We start from the raw sequence: 6,268 nt of genomic DNA, 5'->3' as shown, positions 1-6,268 counted from the left end.
CTGGCCAAAAACCATACAGAAAACTCAACAAGTTTTTCATTCAGCAAAACCAAGAAGGTTTTTAAGGCTTCAGAGTTCTTCTTCATTCATGTTTCTTAACTTAGGCTTCATAAAAATCTCCTTTTTCTGTAAATATTTATATACTTGGGAAAGGCAGAGCTGCAGAAAGGGAAATGCAAGAGCCAAACCCACACGTGGCTTCTGTTAAGCAGAAGCAGATGGATCATCTGCCAGGCTCTGCTAGGTGGTGCCCAGTGGCAGCACAAGGGGCAATGGTGGAAGCTGAGGCACAGGGAGTTGCCTGTAAGCCCTATGAGTCTGTGTTGCCTTCATTAGTGTTTTATAGAATCATAGAATAGAATCATAGAATCATTCAGGTTGGAAGAGAGCTCCAAGCTCAGCCAGCCCAACCTAGCACCCAGCCCTGCCCAACCAACCAGACCATGGCACTAAGTGCCCCAGCCAGGCTTGGCTGCAACACCTCCAGGCACAGCCACTCCACCACCTCCCTGGGCAGCTGAGTGCCCAGAGGCTGCAGCCAGGCTCTGCTGGGTGATGCCCCAGGACAGCACAAGGGGCAGTGGTGGAAGTTGAGGCATAGAAAGTTCCCTGTAAACACGAGGAGGAATTTTTCCCCTGTGAGGGTGACAGAGCCTGGAACAGGCTGCCCAGGGGGGATGTGGAGTCTCCCTCACCAGAGATATTCACAAACTGCCTGGGTGTGCTCCTGTGGGATCCTGCTCTGGCAGGGAGGCTGGGTTAGATGAGCTTTGGAGGTCCCTTCCAACCCCTGACATTCTGTGGTTCTGGGATCAGTCAAGAAGGTCTTGCAGAGGCAGGACTCCACCAGAATACCAACCCTGGTCCTCGGGGAAACAGGAATTGGTTTAGATGCTGTAGCTCCAGACTGCTTCCTCTCCCCTTGTCCTGGCATCATCCCCTTGGTTCTCACCTACACAAGATCCATTTTGGCTGCAGTGAGGAGCAGCCTGACCTGCCAGTCCTTCACTCACCCCATGGAAGATGATGGTCAAGCAGGAGCCAGAGGGAGAAAGGAGCAGAGTTCTTGTAGTGCTACCTCCAGCTTTGGCTTGCACAAGCTGGACACGTCAGGAGTTGGGCTGCCCAAATTCCATGGGCTCTTCCACACACACCCCAGCAGGAGAGGCTTTTGCATCACCCCTAAAGCCCACAGTAAGCAGTGCCCAGGCACAGCCTTGACTCAGGACACAGCTGTTCTATACAGCATGGCCCACAGCACTTTCAGGGGAAGGATGGGTGCTGCACCAGCACCAATGGCAGCAGCATGATGCTAACCATGTTCACTGCCTGGCACCCATGCAGTCACAGTGTTCATCACTGTAGACATGTGGTTCACTCTGCTGCCCTGCACAGCTCTGCTCAGCTCTATCCTGCTGTGTGCATTCCCCATCCTCAATGTCCAGGCCAAGGCAGTGCTATCAGTATGCCCTCTCTACACTGGGAGTGGGGCAAGAGGCAGAGCCGGAGCTGGGATGCAGTCTCCCTCCTCCTGCCTTAACCTCCTCTTCCTGAGCAAGCTGTCGGAGCAGATCTGCACCACATATGGGATGAATGAGTGCTCTGGGACTGCAAGAGAAGGAATTACTCTCCTGTCAGGGGAAGGAAAATGTTTCCAATTGCAGAAGGAGGCAAAAGAGATGCGGCCCCAGATCCTCAGCTGCACACTGTACTACAAGCCAACAGTATTCTTGGCAAAAGAGCCCTGGGGCTAAAAGAGAACCTCTTGGCAAGGCAACCAGCAAGAGGCATTTACCTTTCCCACTCATCTTCTTTAAGCCCTCACAAACTTGACAGAAACTCAGCACTCAGTGGCTCAGTGTCAGCTCTGGATGCTCAAATGTTCCAGTGAGGTGAACAAAGAGCTCTGGCTGCCATGGGCCCTCATGCCCCTGGAGGAGGCAAAGCAGCTGGCTAGCAAAGCCTAATTTTCAGGGCAGGGTACAGGTGCCTTTGGAAACCTCACTAAGCATTCTGCCCCTCCATGCCTCAAAAAAAGAAGGTACCAAGCCAGCAGCCTTCCCTCTGTGATGAGTCTGTAAAAGTAATCTGCCAGCAAGATGACCCAGCAAGTCTGTGGGCCACTGCTTTCAGCTCTTAACAGCTCCCAGCAGAACAGGCACAAAAGGAGCAACCATTAACAGCTCCCAGCAGAACAGGCACAAAAGGAGCAACCACCAGGTCGCAGCTCTCAAGCCAGCACTGGGCATGGTAGAGCTAAATTACATTAGGAGTCACTTGCTCCTCCACAACCACACACTGGCTGTCCCTTGCCTGAAATACTTAGTGGGTTTGCTGCGTAAGGACAAAGGGGCAGGGGACCTAACAGCAGTGAAGCTGTTTGACATGGAGTTGAAGAGGAGGGGGGAGGAAAAAAGGGCTATAAGAGCTTGGAAGTACCGCCCCAGCCAGCGTGAGGCGGGGAGTCAATATAAGCAAGACCTCTCTCACATCTTTAATTCACTGATTGGAAGTTCACTTCTGGTTCATATGAAAAGGAAGCAGAAGGAGCATGTTAAAAATATAGACAGCAGAAGGCCTATCACAAATAAAAAAGTACTACTGCTACTAAAAAGGTAGGTGGCAAATGCATTGGGAGGCTCATTGCTAATGCAGCTAGAAAGTGTTGGGTATACCCTGCTGTTCCTGAGGCTGTCCTTTACAGTTGCCTCCTCTCCTTTGGTAGCTTGCTTTGAAGAATTATAAATCTCTATCAAAAAGAGGGGAGAGGGAGGGTGGAAAGAAAGAAAAGGCCTTAAATAAAGCCCTGAGTTAGGGAACTGGTGAAGCTGCAGATGTAAATCAAAGAGGGTCTGAGGGTGAGCTTCGCTCGACTCGCTGCGCTGTGGAAAGCCAGAGCTGCCCCTCAGTGCACAGCACTTCAGCTCAGGCTTCCCAAGCTTCCTTCAGCTACATGCCTGGCGTGAGTAAATTATTTATCATTTCAGTGGATGCTCTGCTTTGATTCCTAAATTACTCAGAATTGACTCCTTCTTTTCTTTTGTAGCTGTGTTTTTCTGAATGAGAACAAAATAGTTTAGGAAGAGAACAGCTCCAGAGAGAGAGAGAGAGAGAGAGAGAGGGAGAGAAGTGCCGATGTGATGTGGGTTTGTTTAGTAAGCTAAAAGGAAAAGGTAGGGGTTAGAGGAGGAGTCTCTGGCTTAAATAGTCTGCTTCTATGTGTGTAGAAAGAGATAGAATGGGTAGATGGGAGAGAAACAGATAGAGATGAGAGAGGGATAGAGATGATAGAGGTAGAGATAAATAGATATATACGTATATATAGAGAGAAATAGAAATAGAGAGATGAGATAGAAATATATATAGAGAGAAATAGAAATAGAGAGATGAGATAGAAATATATATATAGAGAGAGAAATAGAAATAGAAATAGATGAGATAGAAATATATATAGAGAGAGAAATAGAAATAGATGAGATAGAAATAGAGATAGAGAAATAGAAATAGAGAGAGAAAAAGAAAGAGAGAGACATATAGAAATGGAGATAGAGAAATGGAAATAGATAGAGAGAGAGAGAGAAATAGAAACAGAAATAGAAAAGGATGAAAGATAGAGATGATAGAGATGAGATAATGATAGAGATAGAGAGAAAAATAGAGAGAGAAATAGAAATAGAGCAAAATAGAAATAGAGAGAGAAATAGAAATAGAGAGAGAGATGAGAAAGAAATATATATAGAGAGAGGGAAATAGAAATAGAGAGAAATAGAAATAGAGAGAGAGACAAATAGAAATAGAGAGAGAAAAAGAAATAGAGACACAAATAGAAATGGAGATAGATAAATGGAAATAGGCGTGAGAGAGAGAAATAGAAATAGAAAGGGATGAAAGAGATGATAGAGATAGAGATGAGATAATGCTAGAGAGAGAAATAGAGAAATAGAAATAGAGAGAGAGAGAAATAGAGAGACAAACAGAAAGAGAGAGAGATGAAAGATAGAGATGATAGAGATAGAGATGAGATAATGATAGAAATAGAGAGAGAAGTAGGAATAGAGAAATAGAGAGATGAAAGATAGAGATGATAGAGATAGAGATGAGATAATGCTAGAGCTAGAGAGAGAAATAGAGAAATAGAGAAATAGAAATAGAGAGAGACAAATAGAAATGGAGAGATGAAAGACAGAGATGATAGAGATAGAGATGAGATGATAGAGACTGAGAAATAGAGAGATAAATAGAAATAGAGAGATGAAAGATAGAGATTATAGAGATATAGAGAGAGATATGAAATAATGATGGAGATAGAAATAGAGAGAGAAAAAGAAATAGAGAAATAGAAATAGAGATATGAAAGATAGAGATTATAGAGATAGAGAGATAGAGATGAAATAATGATGGGGATAGAAATAGAGAGAAAAAGAAATAGAAAAATAGAAACAGAAATAGAGAGATGAAAGATAGAGATTATAGAGATAGAGAGAGAGAGATAGAGATGAAATAATGATGGAGATAGAAATAGAGAGAGAAAAAGAAATAGAAAAATAGAAATAGAGAGATGAAAGATAGAGATTATAGAGATAGAGAGAGAGAGATAGAGATGAAATAATGATGGAGATAGAAATAGAGAGAGAAAAAGAAATAGAAAAATAGAAATAGAGAGATGAAAGATAGAGATTATAGAGATAGAGAGAGAGAGATAGAGATGAAATAATGATGGAGATAGAAATAGAGAGAGAAAAAGAAATAGAAAAATAGAAATAGAGAGATGAAAGATAGAGATTATAGAGATAGAGAGAGAGAGATAGAGATGAAATAATGATGGAGATAGAAATAGAGAGAGAAAAAGAAATAGAAAAATAGAAATAGAGAGATGAAAGATAGAGATTATAGAGATAGAGAGATAGAGATGAAATAATGGTAGAGATAGAGATAAGAAAGAAATAGAAATAGAGAGGTGAAAGATAGAGATTATAGTGATAGAGAGATAGAGATAGAAATGAAATAATGATGGAGATGGAAATAGAGAGAGAAAAAGAAATAGAGAACTAGAAATAGAGAGATGAAAGATAGAGATTATAGAGATAGAGAGATAGAGATGAAATAATGATAGAGATAGATATGAGAAAGAAATAGAAATAGAGATACAGATACAGATGGAGAGATGATATAGAGATAGATGATATAGGTATAGGTATATGGAGATATGTTTTACTTTCATCAAGCCCAGCACTGGGCATCTGAAACAGGAAAGCTCTGTCCATTTTTACTGGGGACTAAACCCGAACCTCTTTTAAAAGGACATTACTTTGAATTAAATGAAAAGAGGAATCCTGCACCCCTGGGGTGGGGAGGGGGAGCGTTCTGCTTTTTACACGACCAGTTTGCCTGCGGCTATTGGCACAGTTCAAGTTTAGAATTCTCTTTTCCTACGAAGCATTTCTTTCTTTTAGAGTTCATCTCACGTTGGCCTCTAATTCTTTGCATTATACGGGTGGGGGAGGGAGAACAAAAATGTAGCTTCTTTGTTCCAGAGGGCTGAATCTGATTTTGTTTCAGGAGTGATTCAATTGGATGTTAGTTAAACCCCTTTTAAAAAGGCAGTTGCCAGAGCTGCTTGTAGCCCTCTATCCCTTGCCAGCAGCTCCTCTCTGTAAGCGCTGCTGATGCGTTCAAACCTAGAGGAGATGCGAGTTTGATACGTGCGAAAGCCTGAAACCTGCGAACACACTGCTGGGGCTAACAAGGCTCAGATGTCTGTTGCCTTTCTTGTATGGGAAACGAAAAGGTGAGAGGTTTGCTCTCTGCGGGGTGCTTGGCTCCCTGCCTGCGCAGGTTTGTGTTAGAGGTTGGCTTTAAGAGTCGCCCAGAAGGTTTGCTGCGTCTGTGGAGCTCGGGTGAGATGATCAGGATGGAGCTTCAGATTTGAAGTGGTAGGGGAGTGGGGAGGGAAGGAATGAAAAGGAAAGAAGAGGAAATGGAAAGAAAGGGGGGAAAGGGAATTTAAAAAAAAAAAAAAAAGAAGAAGAAAGGAAATTAAAAACTAAGAGGAAGAGGGGGAAAAAAAGAAAAAAAGAAAGAATAAACGAGAAAAATAGAAGGAGGAAGAAAGAAGAAAAGAAAGAAGAAAGAGAAAAGGGGGGGAGAAGGAAAAAAGGGGGGAAGAAAAAAGAAGGACAAAAGAGAAGAAAAAAGGGAAAAAATAAAAAGAGGGGAGATGAGGGGAGGGGAGGGGAGGGGAGGGGAGGGAGGGGGAGGGAGGAGGAGT

This window comes from Pogoniulus pusillus, chromosome 29, assembly GCF_015220805.1.
Source record: "Pogoniulus pusillus isolate bPogPus1 chromosome 29, bPogPus1.pri, whole genome shotgun sequence".
Lineage (NCBI taxonomy): Eukaryota > Metazoa > Chordata > Aves > Piciformes > Lybiidae > Pogoniulus > Pogoniulus pusillus.
Note: the sequence above shows the minus strand (reverse complement) of the source record.